The 17,852-nt window shown below is 39.9% G+C and overlaps 1 protein-coding gene across 3 annotated transcripts in view; it reads left to right on the top strand.

The window, feature by feature from the left end:
• The window catches only part of GNG2 (G protein subunit gamma 2), a 196,596-nt gene that overhangs the window by 26,668 nt on the left and 152,076 nt on the right, over positions 1–17,852 (top strand). The window contains exon 2 of one of the 3 annotated variants that reach the window (XM_072761562.1): positions 12,173–12,377. The exons of the other annotated variants lie outside the window; for them this stretch is intronic. The gene's annotated coding sequence lies outside the window, so the exon portion shown is untranslated. The remainder of the gene's footprint in view (positions 1–12,172; positions 12,378–17,852) is intronic. 3 annotated transcript variants of the gene reach the window in all.

A 17,852-nucleotide genomic window follows, 5' to 3' on the forward strand; every position in this document is an offset into this window, starting at 1 on the left:
TTAGGAGAAAAGATTAGAATGGTGGTTGCCAGGGGCTAAAGGGTGAGGGAAATGAGCAAATATTCACTAAAGGGTATACAATTTCAGATATGCCAGATTAATATATTCTGAAAAGCTATTGTGCCACATGTGACTAGTGAACAATAGTAATAGTGTATGCTATGCCTGAAATTTGCCAAGAGAACAGATTTTAATTGTTCTTACAAAAAATAATAATAGTGAGGTGATGGGTATGTTAGTTAGCTCGTTTAAACATTTCAAGATGTATACATTAAATCAAAACATCACATCGTACACTTAAGTATATACAATTTTTGTCAATTATACCTTATGTAGCTGGAAAAACATATGTTGCCCATTTTTGTCTGTTCATGCCATCCCCACACCTACATTATAAGCAAATGAGGGCAGACTGTGACTCCCAGGGCCCACTAGAATTCCCATATTTTCAGGGTGCCTTGACCAGAGTATGGGCTCAATAAACATCTGATTCTCTTTTCTGTATCTCATCCCCTTGCCAGTGCCTGGCACAAGGCTATATCCATACTTGGTAATCCAAAAATATTACTTGAATTGAAGACAATAAGTACACTAAGTGAATTTATTGCAGAATCTCTGCATACCACTTTCATCTCTCAGACTACACTTTGCATATTTGGTGCTATAAAATAATAAATAATGGCAGGAAAGCTTATTACAGAACTTTCAGATGAATTATGGCAGACTAATAGCAATTTTGCCCCAAAATAACATCTGAACTAATGCATTAGTATGATTACTCTCAGCCTCTGAGTGAATTTAAATCATTTTTCTTCTTCCTCTCTCTCTTAGAGCAATGATTAACCTGTTTGTGAAAGATTGGAACTGGAAAAATAAGACTCACGGCCACAGAGCATGACTAATGGTCAGGGAGAGGGACTAGCAATACCCGCAGAGGTCTGGCCTTGGCTCCCAATTTATTCTTATAGCTCTACCCCACTCCTCTTGCCACATGGTTTGTGTGCTTTGGGCTCTGTGTTCTGTCATGTGTAGCGAGAGCTGCTGGATTTCCTGCCCAGACTCTGCTGCTGTAAATCATGGTTGCTCGGGGCTGAGTGTGCGGTGTGCCGACATCGGAACTGCCAATATTTAGAATCCTGCAGACAAGCTTCTGCTGCAGGCTTCTCCTTTGGATCTAAAAAGTACCCTTGTGAAAAAAGGCATTGAAATCCTGGGGATCTGTGTCTTAATAGGATGAATTTTAAAGCACTATTAAATCAGGAAAACTGAACTTCAGGTGATTCAGAGATTACCTTTTAGGGCATAGGATGTTGGATTTCCAGCTTCATAGAAATAGAGGTTTTATCTTAGGGGGAACACTTTGAGAAGCTGAGAAAGCAGCACTTAGACACCTTCTCCTAAAATATCCCCCCTGTAATCTTAATAAAATTGAGACATTTTGATACAAGGATTACTCCATAGGGTTATATACATCCCTTCCTCTAACACCCTCTGGCCTGGAGGCTAAACCACAGGCCTAGCCTGCCTCCTTTGTGTTCTGTACCAACTCAGAGGAACTAGGTCCTCCAAACACGAACAACAGATCACATTTATGAAGCATATGCTAAAGCCAGTGAATGCATTGTCATTCGTTTCATTTTCATAACAACCCAAGAAAGTGGGATTTATCTCCCCCTTCTGCATCATTTATGATTAAGCAAACTGAGGCACAGAGAGGTCTAGTAAGTCACTCAAGCTCACATTGTAGATAGGTGGCAGAGCTGGAATTTAAACATAGCTGCCCCCTTCTCCACCTTAAACACTGTAATGTGGCTATTCTAAGAAGGAATATTGGGTAGTGATGGTGAGACTATGGGGAGGAGGATGTAGAAGTAATGAGATGGCATGGGAAATCAAAGAAGTCCACGGGTTATTTACCACTTCTTTCAGGAGACAGAGTCTATCTAGGCTGGCCCTGTGATTGCTTTGACTGGTAGAATGTGGCACAAGGAACTATTGTATAGGATACAGGCCTAAGTTTTAAGGGGCCCAGCAGCTTCTGCCTTTCTCCTGTTGGAAGCCAGATGTAAGGAAGCCAGAGTATCTGGTGGAGAGAGAAACCATGTGGAGAAGACTGGAGAATGAGACATTTTATGGAGGGAGACCCATGTGATGAAGGAGGGAGGCACCCCAGTTGACAGCATCAAGCCCCCCAGTCCTGTGAGAATGGCCTTCATTGACTTGGAATCCAGACCAGCTGCAGCCAAATGAAGTCAAATGAAGTCAAATGAGTGACCCGAAGTGAGAACCACCCAGTCAACCCACAGAAGAGTCAGAACTGATAAATCCTATTTTAAGGCACAAGTTTTAGGATGGTTTGTCACACAGTGCTAGGTAACTGATACAGATGGTTATTGAATTGCTTAAATCTCAAGTTCTTTCTTACCCTGAAAGTTGATGGCTCCTGAAGTGGGATAAGTATATTTGGGTGGAGCAGAGTGCTGGTGTAGGAAAAGACTGGACAGTAAGTTAGGACCAGATGAGGTGGGCTTTCAGGACCAAGGTGAGGAATTTGAACTTTAGCTGGTAGGTTCTGGAGATTTCTGAGGAGGGAAGTACCATAAGAAGATTGTTTTTTAGGAAGACTGTCATAGCAGCAGCACGTAGAACAGACGTGAGCACACAGAAAACATGTGAGAGCGAAGAAAGCATAAAGACCTGATTGCTGAACTAAAGACCTACAGTTAAAAATTACTGAGCAAGAAGCCAAAAAATGCAGAATCAAATATTCTGTCTTTAAAGCACAGATGTTTTCTGCCTTAACTCCACATTCTATTAACCCTATCTTTTCCAGCTATGCGTGCTCTTATTTCAAAAATCCATGGAAAGATACATGGTATATGATTGAGAGCTTGGGTTCTAAAATAAGAAAACTTTGATTTTAAGTCTGTTCTCTGCCACCTTCTGGGTGTGACTCTGAGCAAGTTACTGAACCTTACTCTGTCTTACCTTCCTCATCTGTAAGGTGGACATAATGGAAATGCCTCACACACAATCTGATGATTGTTTCTCTTCCACAGAATAGCCCATCATGGGAGTTTCAGATTGATGGGTGCCTCTTCTTTTTTGTTTTTTTGTTTTGTTTTGTTATTCTCTTTCACTAATTTCACCCATCCTGTACCACCTCCCCTCTAGTAACCATCTGTTCTCTAGAGTTAAGATTGTCCTGGTCATGACTATTCTAAGCAGGAGGGAGGAGAAAGAGTATGGAGGAGCACACCTAAGACGTTTTATGGGGCTGACCCAGAAGCAGTACACACTCCTACTCATGTTGCATTGGCAAGGACTGAGGTGCATGACTGCAAAGGCTGCAAAGAGACCTGGTTATGGCTCCATTCAGTGGAAGACAGAAGAGGAGAGAAGACCTGGGTACTAGTTAACACAATGGAACTACTAAGCCAGAGTCAACATATCTACCATAAAACTATGCCCATCTCTTGGATTGCAGAAAGCATCAGGATCTTAAAAATCTCCTCAAGTAACTCTAATGTACAGCAAAGTTTGAGAACCACTGGTTTAAGCCACTGCTATGAGGGTTTGCTCTTACTTGCAGCTGAAAACAGTTCTAATTATAGGTTTTCTGGGACAGTGCTTCTAACCTGTGTGAACATTAGAATTATCCTGGTGCAAGGGGGGGGGCTTTAAAATTTTTCAGTGCCCAGGGTACATTCCAGACCAATCATCTGAATTTCTGAGAGTGAGTCTAAGCTATCAGTAGTGTTGAAAGCTTTCCAGGTGATTCCAATGGGCAGGCAAGTTGGAGAACCACATTCAGAAGAGGAAAATTATTATAGATTTGTCTCTTATGTGCTTCTCTGTCTCATGAGTTAAGCCCACACGTCTCAGACTTTCATGAGCATAGGTATGATCTGGGGTCCTTGTTAAAATGCAGACTGATTCAGTGGGTGTAGGGTAGGACCTGAGAGTCTGTATTTCTAATGAGTTCCCACAGGAGACTGGCCTACTAGTTTATGGACCACACTTCAAGCATTTTAAGCAGCAAAGAGTTAAGCAACCACATGGAGTTCTGGAACTCTATGTTACAATTTAGCAGATAGTTCTAGGAATAAAGATTTTTGATTATTAGTGAAGTATATAGTTTATTGTTCTTTCCTTCAAGGGAACTCTCAGCCCATAAAAATACAATGAATACTTTCATATATCAGAGTTGCTAGAGGGCTGTTTCAAATTATCCCATGAGACATTCCAAAAAAGGAATATTTGATAGATACCCTCTCTTTGAGGAAAAAAAAAAATGATTTGATCTTTTGTACAAGGAAGTTAGAAAACTGTGGGAAGGGAAAGTTTGAGTGTTATCATCTTTTATTTTATTTTATTTTATTTTCATCTTTTATTTTAAAATAAAGTTATCATTTTAACAAATTTAAAGTAATAAGAAAGCATGGGCAATAACTTTAAAGGAAAATGTAGGAAAACTCTCTTAAAGAGGACACACACAATAAATACAGACCACAACAGAAATAGATAAGTTCTGGAATTAAAACGGTGAAAACACAAGCCATCTCCACCTCCTCCTCCTTTCATTCTTTCTTGAACTTCCATTCAGGTTCCCCCAAGACTTCCCAACACACACTCACCAACCCCTGATTGCTGCCCTTTGAAAAACTCCTCCTTCTTTCATTCTTTCTTGAACTTCCATTCAGGTTCCCCCAAGACTTCCCAACATACACTCACCAACCCCTGATTGCTGCCCTTTGAAAAACTCTGTTGAATGCTCAGACTTCAGTTAACTTGACTTTATTCCCCAGAAATTGTGCTCACTTGATTACAGAATACCTATATTTTGCTCTTTTAAAATTAATGTTTTAAAATAAGTATGTGCACATAATTCTTTTTGTATTTAAAGGTTTATAAGTAAAAAACCAAAGCCCATTATCTCACTCCTTCCCTCTCTTGATTCCTATTCCCCAATGGCAGCCACTTTCACCTCTTTAGCTTTTTCTTTCAATATTTAGGTGAATAATATTCGTAAACTGCTATTTTGTTTTATCAATCTTAGCTCTTACTTTTGACTTCCCACCATTATGTAGATTAAAACTAGCCCATCTCCTCCTTCCTGCTCCCCACCTCCCCTCACATGCTTGCGCACACGCACACACACACACACACACACTCACTCATGTATACACACATCCATTTTCAAGCATATCAGATAACTGTCAATTCCATTTTCCCCTAGAGAAAGCATCCTTTTCCCAGAGATTTCTGTCCTCTCCCTTCACCATTGTTCTAGGAATTCCCTCTCCCTCTCTTCCATAATGGGCCTCCTGTTTCCTAGGATTCATATTGGATCATTCTCACATTGATTGACACATTGTCTAGATGGATAATTTCAGTTTGAAAATCATTTCCTTGGGACATTTTCTGGTACTGCTTCATTGCCTTTTAGTGCAGAACACTAATTAGTTCTTTTCCCACTTCACCAGCCCTTCCTTCAGAGCTAGCTTTTGTTTGTTTGGTTGGTTTTATTTTTTGTTTTGTCTTGTTCTGTTTTGTTGTTTGCCAGTTTCTCTTCTTCCTGATGATGTCTATGTGTTGACATGCTTCATGGTTAAGTTCTCCAGACATCTTTTCATCTTTATCTGTACTCACTGCTTAGCTGATTTCAATCCGTTCCAATGTGTTCTAAACCATCTCTTTGTTGATGACCTGCAGATTTCTATTTCCAGCATGGAGATACTGTCCTCAGAGAAGCAACTGCCTACTAAACATCCCAAATGTCTAATAGGTATGTCAGACATTACATATCCAGAGCTAACATCTTGATTCTTCACCCTCCAAATGTGCTCTTCTCACAGTCTTTTTGTTTTAAGAAATGGTAATGCTTTCCTTTCAGTTGCTCAGGCCAAAAACCAGGTTAAGTCATTCCTTATCCCCCTTTTTCTCTCACATTCCACATACAATTTATCCACATTCCACATACAATTTATCTACAAATTAAAAAATTCCTAATCCAGTCATTTCTCACTATTTCCACTGCTTACCATCCATGTTTAAATCACCATCATCTCATTCCTGGACATTAGCAAGAGCCTCCTAACTAGGCTCCCTATCTTCACCCTGTTCCCCATGGTCTCTTTTGGACATAGCACCCAGAAAAGGAATCTAACCTAAGTCAAATCATGGCACTCTTCTGCTCAAGATGTTCAGTGCCTTCCCATCTGCAAGGTCTGGCAACATCTTCTGTCCCTTATGTGCAGCTCTCTGATTTCATCTCCTATTACTTTTTCTTTGCTTACTACAGTCATTCATACTGCCTTCTTTGCTATTCATTTAAGACTCTAAGCATGGGCCTTCCTAGGCACTTGCTGTTTTTTCTTTCCAGAATGTGTTCTCCCCAAATAGCCCTATGGCTCACTCCCTTGCTCTTTGTTCTTTTCTCAAGTACCAGTGTATGAAATGTGACCTCCCCGACTGCCTGGATTAGTTTCCTGTGGCTCCTGACCACAACTGGATGGCTTAAATCAACAGAACTTTATTCTCTCACAAATATGGAGGCCATAAATCTGAAATCAGTACCACTAGGCCCAAATCAAGATGTCAGCAGGGCTGTGCATGATCTAGGGGCTTTAGGAAGCATTGGTTCTTTGGCCTTGGCAGCTTCTGGTACTACCGGGATTCCTTGACTTGGAGCCACATCACTGCGATCTCTGCCTCCGTGCTTATACAGCCTCTTCCTCTTCCCTGTGTAATCATCTTTCCTATTCTCTCATATGAACACTTATAATTGGAGATAGGATCCACTGGATAACCCAAAATATTCTCCCACTGCTAAGGTCCTTAATCACATCTGCAAAAACTTTTTTAAAAATAAGGTAAAATTAACCAGTTCTAGGAATTAGGATGTGAATCTTTGTGGGAGTTAGGGAGCATTTTTTTAACCTATAGCACTTTGCCCTCTGGCCCCCAAAGGTTCATGTGTCTCCCACATGCAAAATGCATTCACCCAATTCCTGTATTTATAAGTCTCAACCCATTAAAGAATCAATTCAACAACAAAATCTAAATTTTGTCAACTCCCACATCCCATATCCCATTATCTAAGTTATCTAAACCAGGAATGGCAGATACTCTGGGTATGATCCATCCTGGTACAACATTCTTCTCCATGTGACCCATGAAACTACAAAAGTTATCTGCTTCCAGAATACAATGATGGGACAGTTATAGACATCACTGTTACAAAATAGAGAAAATGGAAAGTAGAAGGGAATCATAGATACTAAACAATATTAAAATCCAGTAAGGTTTCAAGGCCTGGGAATAATCTTCTGTGGCTCAAGGTGGGCCTGTGGCTCTGCTCCACTGGCCAAGGTTACCATATCAGTCTGCCTAAAATAGCACTGTCAATCACTTTATGCCTTACCCTGCTTTCTTTGTTTTACAACACTTACAGCCACCTGACACATGTATTTGTTTATTGTTTGTCTTCCTCTTTCCCCAACCATTACTTTTAAAATGTAAGTTCACTGAAAGCAAGGACTGTGTTTTGTTTTCAGTACCGAGGATAGTACCTGGTATAAGGAGTTGCTCAATAAAGATTGTTGACTGAATAAATAAATGGGAGAATGAATGATGGAAAAGAAATAGAAACTCATTCATTTCATCTCATGGAGATAAAATTAGTTCCCTCTGGAGAATCCATTGGTAATATCCAGTAAGTTTGAAGATGTACATACCTTTCATCTAGCTAGCAATACAACCCTTAAGAATAATACATTAGAAAAACTCTTACACAAAATGCCGACAAATATATATATACAAGAACTTTCATTGCTATATTATTTTGTAATAGTAAATAATTGGAAACAACTGATTATCCACTAATATACTTACTGGGAGCACTAACCACAGGCATCTGAGCCTCAAATCCATACTAAGTGAGGAGCCCTATTGATTTCGAGTCATAGTGAGGGAACACAGCTAATGATTCTGGCAGAACTAAACCAAAAAAGACTTTGTAGCAAAGGCAGGCAAATTCTTTAATATTTAAGGGGTAAATGTCAAACAGATACAGAAGCTTAAGTGATAGTAGTACCTCTATCTTTCTAGTTTCAGGAATAGTGCTATTTTGCAAAAGACTCTCTTTCTCTCTGACTCTCTCAAACACTCTTCAGATATATACAATCATATATACAAACATACACATACAAACACATACATATGTGTTGTAGCACTTGCGAATAAATACAGACATGAGGATACTTAATGTCTAAATGTTTTAGCTTCATTTCCTAAGAATAAGGACGTTTTTTAGATTTAACCAAAAAGGCATGATCATATCTGAGCAATGATTAATAATTCCCCCAATTTCACCCATTATCCTTTCCATATTAAAATTACCCCAATTATCCCAGGAATGTCTTTTATATCCCCCTTTTTTAAAAATTAGGATCTAATGTAAGTTCATGTGTTACTCTATTTGGTCACTTTTCAGAGTAATCCCAGCTTAAATGCATATTGCTAAGTGAAAGAAGTTGGTCTGAAAAGGTTAAATAGTGTGTGATTCTAACTCTGACATTCTGGAGAAGGTAAAACTATGGAAACAGTAAAAAGATCAGTGGTTGCCATGGGGTGAATGGGTTGAGAGAGGGATGAATAGATGGAGCACAGAGAATCTTGGGGGACAGTGAAGCTTATTCTGTATGATACTATAATGGCAGATGCATGACAGTATACACTTGTCAAAACCCATAGACTGTGCAATGCAAATAGTGAACCCTAATGTAAACTATGGACTTTAGTTAATAATAATGTATTAATATTGGTTAATCAATTGCAGCAAATATGAGAAACTAAATGCAAGATGTTAATAATAAAAGAAATTGCAGGGATTAGGAGAGGTTAAATGAGAATTCTATGCTTTGTGTTCAATTTTTCTGTAAACCTAAAACTGCTCTAAAAGACCAAGACATGTTAAATATGAGAAAGGGCAATGCTACTCTTTTTATTACACCATCATTTTGAAGAATCTAAGACAATTGTCTTACAAGGTATATCACATTCTGAATTTGTCTTATTGTTTGCTCATGTTTTCTCTTTCTCCTCGATTCAAATCTAGAACTTGATTGAATTCAGGTTAAATATTTTTGCCAAGAATACATCAGAGATGTTGTGAATTTCGTGTTGCATCGTATCAGAAGGCACATGCTGTCAGATTGCTCCGCTTTTAGTGGTGTGAAGTTTGATCTTTTGGCTAGGGTAGGATCTGCCAAATCTCTTCCTTGCTAAAGGAAGGAATCTTTCCCTTTGCAGTAAATAAATTGTACAGTGACATTATCTAGTCTCCCAGAAACCTTTCACCTGATAGATTTAGCATCTGTTGATTATTCTTGCCTTAATTAATGATTACATTGGCGGTTGTGAGATGGTGTTTATAACCATCTTTATGATCATTATAACATTTATCTTGTCTCTTCTCCTTTCTTTTCCCTTTCTCTTTTTTTCTCTCACTATTATTCAGTGTGTTGCCATTAGTGATACTCATTATTTCTGATGCTCTAATTGTTCTGACTTTGGCTAGTGGGAGCCCTTTGATCTGGTTCTTGAAACCTTTTGACACAATCCCATTAGCTTTTGAGCATTTCCTTTCTTTCTGAAAAAATATGTCAAGCCTCACCTTGTACTTTTCCTGCCTTAGACATGAACTCAGACATTTCCCTTAAAGTGCCTTAGTTCCTTTTGCTAGAGAATGCTTTTCTGTTGTTTTCTGATTATGAAAGCAATTCATGTCATTGTAGAAATCTGGAAAATAAAGCATAAAGAAGAAAATGAAAAACACTATTACTCTATCATCTAGAGCTAACCACTCTTAACATTTATTTCCAGGTTTTTAAAATATGTATCTATAGGTGAATATTTTAAATTTAAATTATGGGTGGATATCATATATTTGGCATTATGCCATGCTCTTATTAACTATATCATGAGCTTATGTCATTAGATATTCTTTAAAATCATGATTTTAATTTTTTATTTATCAAACCATATCTTACATTTTAAAAATCTTTTTCAGAGCATCACAACTACCTATTGTGATAAAACTAAAACCATTCCACAGCTATTAAGTTGCATCCAAAAGCTCTGTTGAGGAATTAGGGTATTAGTCAAGTACCAAAAAAATAAGGATGCAGTAGGATGAACACACACCTTGAAAACAGAAATTTCCAAAAGTCAGTTTATTCATGTGAGATTTACTCAACTAGTTACTGTGAGTGGGTGCATTTCCTTGAATCTAGGTACTCTAGTGTCTCGAAGATAACTACCTCAGAAATAAAACACCAGGGACTATTTTTAAATGCCCCCATATCAAATAGATTTTTGAAACATATGGTTGACCAACAAGTAAAAAGAGATGACTCTTCTGCAACTTCCTTGCTTTATGACCACAGGATATTATTTACCTGCTCTGTGACTTGGCTTTATCATTGGTAAACTAGCAGTAGTTCCTTCTACATAGCATTATTGTGGCAGTTAAATAATAATTAAAGTGTTTAGGGGAATCTGGGTGGCTCAGCGGTTGAGTGTCTGCCTTTGGCTTAGGGTGTGATCTGGAGGTCCTGGGATCGAGTCTTGCATCAGGTTCCCCACAGAGAACCTGCTTCTCCGTTTGCCTATGTCTCTACCTCTCTCTGTGTCTCTCATGAATAAATAAATAAAATCTGTAAAAAAAAATAATTAAAATGTTTATCACAGGGCCTGGCATACAGTAAGGGCTCCGTAAGTGCTAGCAGTTGGAATTGTCACTGCATGCTGGAATGGTGAGTAGCTTTGAGCTAACATTAGTGGAAAAGCAGGATTTAGGCTGATGGTGGTAGTACTGAAGGGCCCTCTGGGAGGAAGAGAAAGTCCCAGCACAGAGTTCAAGACACACAAGTCCTGTGAGTGAACCTGTGGAGCAGAGTGGGTATCTGTGTTGTGAAGATTAAACAAGATTGTCCTCATGATAACACTGTAGTTCAGAGGAAGCATTTAACTTCCATCCCTCTTCCTTGGCGTTTTTCTTCATGCACAAGTCTAGTGTTACTGATGACTCGGATTAAAGCGTGACAGATATTTTTTAACAGGGAAAGAGTTGAAAATTTCTCATTGGAAGTGGACAAAATATCAGCCAAACCCATGCCAAGACAGGTTTTAGTAGTGCCCAGAGTTCTTTACAGCTTTGAAGTATTTTCAGTGTCCACCTGACTCAAAATTCTCTCTATTCTTGCAGCCCCTTTCAGATTTTTTTTTAAAGATTTTATTTATTTATTCATGAGAGACACAGAGAGGCAGAGACATAGGCAGAGGGAAAAACAGGCTCCTAGAGGAGGCCCGATGTGGAACTTGATCCTGGGACTCTGCGACCACGCCCTAAGCTGAAGGCAGATACTCAGTCGCTGAGCCACCCAGGCATCCCAGCCTCTTTGAGATCTGATCAGTTTCTTATCCCTCTAATGGGATAAGTGGCCAAGCATGTGCATAGACCACTTCTAGCCATGTGACTATAGGAAAATGGCTTCGTCCCCTCGGTCCTGACTTTCCTCACCTTCAGAACAAGAATTTGCCAGCAAATTTCACCTACCAAAAGAATCTTTAACCCTAAAAAAACTAGACATTTCTATATTAATTTTAACCCAACTATTTTTAATTATGACATCTACCACCATAGTATCCACTGTATGAGGTCATTGTGGGAATAAAATGTGATGTCATATGTATAGCACCTAATACGATGCCAATAACTCATAGGATAAACAACAAATGTAATATATGTTTATGAGATGCAAGGTAGAAAACCCTTCCAGTTTCAGCATTCAGATCCTCCCTCCCATGACGTTGTTTCTTATCCAATTTGTCACCTAAACTGCCTGCCAGATATATTGCTTTAAGTGTGAGGTACTTAGATATTAGGAAAGAATCTCCTATGTCTATTTCCACTGTAGCTATCCACAAAATTTATTCATTAATTCCACAAATTGTATTGAGCAATATGTGAGGTTTCACCGTGCTAGATCATGGGCATTCACAGAAGTTACAGTTATATTAGAACAGGTAAAACTATTCAGTCCCTCAAGGGTTGAAATTGGGAATACATGTCTGATTATAGTTCTGCTTTTTTTTTTTTTTTTAGATTTTATTTATTTGGGAGAGAGAGACAGAGATAGCAGCAGAGAGCACAAGTCGGGAGGAAAGGGAGAAGCAGGCCTCCACTGAGCAGGGAGCCTAATGCGGGGCTCAATCACAGGATCCCAGGACCATGACTTGAGCCAATGGCAGATGCTAAACTGACGAGCCACCCAGGTGCCCCATGGTTCTGCTTATTAAGCAAGTGTGAGGTAAGTATCCTCCACATTTTGAAAGTTCACGTTATTCCACTTTGCTGTTACTAAAGACCTATATTGGTACCTGTTTTTACTAACTGAAAGAAATCCAAAGAGGATTTTCATTTTTACAAAAAAAAAAAAAAAAGTTGAAAAGTGAAAAGAGTGTGTCTGTGCTTGTTTTTCAATCCCCCTTACAGAGGCTGATGGCCTGGAGCAGAGACAGGGGCCCCCCACCTGTTCCTTCTGGAGAAGTACACTCAGCATCTCAGCTGCCAGAGCTTTGAACTTTGCCTCTGAGCATCTGGGCTTTATTTCAATTTGTTTCATGAGTCAGTTAGCAAGATGTATCTTAAAGTATCAGAAAAGCCTAAGAGAGGTTATTTTTGGGGTCTGAGAATGCTTAAAAATGTTTTCATGTAAATTAATGGTAACTGCTCCTTCCTTCTTCACTTTACTCCATTTGTGCTTATGAAAGCTTTCATAGGGATGATCTACTTTCAGGTAGTGGGGGAAACCTGCATTCAAATAACTATGAGATCTAAGCCTTTTAGGAAGACATATCTTCTAAAGAGCCTCAAAAGCAAGGTGGACATTTGATACCTTTGTCTGGGAACATAGTCTCCAGATTATCTCACCCTGAGTGGGTGAGGGACGTGGCTATATTCCTGGAACATTCCAAGAGCATTTTTGAAGGATTTGTCATGGCAATGGTGACAGCCTCATGCAGCCATCTTCTCAGAAGAGCATGACAGACTTGGGGACTGGGGCCAGTAGTGTGTGTTTAAACCCAGAGTGCCTAAGCACCCAGAGCCCTCCTCTAGCCCACAGCTTCTAAAAAGTTCTGAACTTAAGGTTTTGGCCCAGGGGTTGAGGCAGTGTGCTGTAGAATGCTTCTGGAATAGCTCAGTGACCTCAGACAGGCCACTCTGAGTCTCCCTAAACCACCTGCATAGTTCAGCTATATTCATCAATGAACATCTAAACAAGAAAAAGAAGATGATTTACTGGGCTAAGAAACTATAGAAACAGTCCTACCTGCCTTAGCTTCCTTCGTTCATCCACTTACACATCATCTCTAGTGCCTTTTATATGCCAAGCCCTGTGCCCCCTGTATGAAGCTTGCAGGTTTCAAGGCATTCCTCTCTGTGGGATGAAATGATTCTAAGACATAGTATTAATTATTTGTGTTAATTAATTAATTAGTGCTAATTACACCAACCACAGATCATTCCCTGGAGTCCTTATCTTTATAGTTCCAGAGGGGACTGAAATGTTAGGGGTCAGGGAAATGCCATCTGTACCAGCCCCAGCTCCAATGATGAATCACTCATATCTTTTCCTCAAGTCTTATCAGAAGAGAGAATGTTATTTCTCATTGGCTCATTTCCCCCTAAAACTCCATCAAGGAAGATAGTCTATTATTGGATCGATTTCTCTATCTTCCTTAGAGGCACAAATTTAATAAATCAGAGCGCTCTTCTGGCTGGGTCAGATTGACCAGTATAAAATTAACATTTATTTGCTTCAGGACACATGTTGAGCTAGACCCTTGACTATATCTAAAGTTTTTACTTTCAGGAAGGAGGAAACTGATATTGTTCAGCATTTGAAAATGCTAAATACACAGGCATTGATGCTTGATGTACCTTTTCTGATAAAAAGCTGGAGTTAGTTCCTCACAAACTGAACTTTAAAAAAATCTCCTCATTATCTGCAAAGGTGCTTTCAGGAGAAGTAGAAAAAACCCCAATTCAAACTACATGAAATAATGAAGAAATTCACATTGTGACAGCATGGAAGCTCAAGGCTTAGGCAGCCTTCTAAGCCATTTGGTTTGGGCAGGGGGGTAATAATGTCCACAAAGACCTAGGTTATCTTTGTGTCTTTGCTGCCCCACAAGATAACAAGATTTGTGTTGGCATCATCTTCAGGGGAGCAGCAAGGTGACTGTAATATGTGACAGCTATATTCCCCAGAAGGAGAGAGACAGATTCCTCTTACTCATCGGTCTCAGAAGCTCCAAACGGATTTCAGCACACACACACACACACACACACACACACACACACACACACACAAACACACACCCCACCCCCCACCATGCCTCACTGATTCCTTAACACTGCAAAGGTAATGGGATTACACTTGACCAATCAGTGCCACCCCTGGAACCGGAGCTGGAATTGGCATCACCTGAGGCACCTAGCAAAGTGGAGGAAGGGAAGATACCTGAACAAAGTCAGGATTCTGAAGGGCAAACATTATATGTTCTCATTCATTTGGGGAATATAAATAATAGTGAAAGGGAATAGAAGGGAAGGGAGAAGAAATGGGTAGGAAATATCAGAAAGGGAGATAGAAACATAAAGACTCCTAACTCTGGGAAACGAACTAGGGGTGGTGGAAGGGGAGGAGGGCGGGGGGTGGGGGTGAATGGGTGACGGGCACTGAGGGGGGCACTTGACAGGATGAGCACTGGGTGTTATTCTGTATGTTGGCAAATTGAACACCAATAAAAAATAAATTTATTATTTAAAAAAACAAAGTCAGGATTCTGCTCATGAGGAACTGGGAGGGTGGATGCTGGGTAGATGACATATAGTTGCAGGAAACAGAAAACTCAATTTACAAGTGGCTTAGGCCAAAAAGCATTTTTTCTCTCATAAATTATTGTATTAGCTGGCTGTTGGCATTGATTCAGAAGCTTGATGATGTCACAGTTAGAAACTTGGTGATGCTTTTGACCTTTCCCTTGTGTTTGTCACCTCTTGGTCCCGAGATCACCCTTTCAGTTCCATACATCATGTGCAGATTCAAAGTAGAAAGAAAGGAGGAAGGGGCACAGGCTATAGAAAGTACTGAGCACTGGAATCTGTGGGGCATATGAAAAACCAGACTCAATCTCCCAGTTTTACAAGGGTTGACAGTTCACACGGGGAGACAAAACATATACTAGAAACAATATCAAGGACGAAGGAGCATGCAAGCAACTAGGTGGCTTACATACCTGAAGGGAGCAAATCTGTGTCTATTTGTCCTCTGAATAGACATTGCTTTTCTGTTGGGACAGATACATGTATAAGAGGCTCTCGGATGACAATATTGCCCTGGCAGGGGTTTCGGGTGGCTGGGAATAGAGAGCATTTAATGAGTCTAGCAGCAGAACTGTTGAAGTGCAACTGAATGTAACAGAGGACAAGAACCTCTGTGATAATGACACTCTCTGAGCTTGGTTGGGCCCTCAGCTCAGGTGTCAGATGGCCAGGCATGTATTGCTGAGAGCCATCTGACTGACATATTACATTCTGTGACCATGAGTCAAGTTTGAAAGGAGTTTAAGAAAAGTAGTTATTCTTTAGTTAGTCATTTGGGTGTTGCCTGTCTCCCATAACATCTTAAATTCAGGAAGGGCAGGGATACATGTCTTACTTGCCTTTATAGCAAGACTCCAACATCTGGTACTTGTGGGTTTCCTCTGGATATTAGTAACGTACTCCTGGACCTTAGCAATGCCTTAACAGTGCTATTGCTCCCCAACTCCCATCTTCTCCCCCCATCTTCCCAGCTTCCCTTCCTACTTTGCTCTCCCTTCATACACAGATTGGACAGAATGTCTGGCTACTACCCTGGCACTTCAGCTCTTGTTCTTTGGAACTCTCTGTAGTACTCAGAACCTTGAATCACAGCTCTCTCCCTCATTTGGCTTCTGGGCCTCACTCACTCTTGATTTTTGTCTCTTGATGGATTCTTCTCCAGTGTCTCTTTAAATGTGTGTTTTCCTCTGAGCACTGTCCCAGGTTCTTGGCTCCATTTCTCCCTCTCTACATCCTCTCTTGATTCTTTATCCAAAGTCACACAACTAAGATCTTTGCTTTTGTCTCCCAAACTCTTATCTATCACAAGACACCCCCATTAGTAGAGCCACAGGTACACCAAACTCAACGTGACCAAGACTGGAGATAGCATCTTGTCCCAAAGTGGCATTCCTGTCTTTTTAAAGGATACCAGCACAGAAGCCTACAGGTCATCCTAGAATCCTCTTTTAAAAGCATTTCATGTGACAGTCACCCTTATTAAGATATTACCATCTGACTATGTGATAAACTTGACCCCCTCTTAACCCTTTCATCATGGCATGTCATTATTTGGTGACCCTCATGTGAAATATGCCCCTGCTGCCTCTTCTTCTCCAAGCCAGCCTGAATTAGTTACCCTACTTCTGGGGTCCAAAAGCACCAATATAGTAGTAGCCAGTACCTTCTTCTATTATGGAACTTACAATTAGACATTTTTTAGAAGATTTTATTTATTTATTTGAGAAAGAGAGAGTTCTAGTGGGGCAGAACAGAGGGAGAGGGAGGAGCAGACTCCCCACAGAGCAGGGAGTACGAGGCGGGGCTCAAACCCAGGACCCCAGGATCATGATCTGAGCTGAAGGCAGATGCTTAACTGACTGAGCCACCTAGGCACCCCATGATTAGATATTTTAATTTTGTGTTTTCTTCTTCATATTATTCTTCTTTCTATACTAGGCTTATGATTTCCTTGAGAGCAAAAACTCTGTCATAACAATTTTGGAATCTCCAGCAATGGCATACATAGGGCCTAGCTGGCACACAGTGGTTATGAAATGAGTATTTGTTGCATGAATTATTTGACAAATGGCTGACAATATTTTTAAACTATAAAAATTCATCAATACATTTTGATCCAAATGGAAAAGAGAAAAAAAGCCATGTGTGGTCTCACCCCCAAACTGAACTACAGTCACATTTAGGGGTATTTGGGCCTTTTTTTTTTTTTTTTTTTTTTTTTTTTTTTAGAGAGCGAGAGAGAAAGAAAGAGAGGGAGAGAGAAAGAGAAAGAGAAAGCAAGGATGGGGCAGAGGGAGAGAGTGAGAAAGAGTGGAACCAGTGTTGAACCCATTGTGGAAACTGATGTATGGCTCAATCTCACTACCCTGAGATCATGACCTGAGCTGAAATCAAGAGCCAGATGCTTAACCAACTGAGCCAACTGAGCCCCTCATTTAGGTAATTTTTATCTTTACTCCTGTGAATAAGATTTATTTTTACCTAAGCATAAATATACTGTACTTAAAATTTTGAATTCTACTTTTCCACTAAGAATATAATTTTTTAAATCTATTTATTTATGATAGTCATAGAGAGAGAGAGAGAGGCAGAGACACAGGCAGAGGGAGAAGCAGGCTCCATGCACTGGGAGCCCGATGTGGGACTCGATCCTGGGTCTCCAGGATCGCACCCTGGGCCAAAGGCAGGCACCAAACTGCTGCGCCACCCAGGGATCCCCAGAATATAATAATTTTTAATATTTTTATTTTTTCCAGCTTTATTAAGATATAGTTGACATATAACATTATGTAAGTTGAGGATGTACAATGTGATGATTGGATATCCATATATATTACAAAAATGGTTACCATAGTAAGGTTAATAAATACTTCCATTGGGTCACACAATTATA

This window comes from Vulpes vulpes, chromosome 6, assembly GCF_048418805.1.
Source record: "Vulpes vulpes isolate BD-2025 chromosome 6, VulVul3, whole genome shotgun sequence".
Classification (NCBI taxonomy): domain Eukaryota; kingdom Metazoa; phylum Chordata; class Mammalia; order Carnivora; family Canidae; genus Vulpes; species Vulpes vulpes.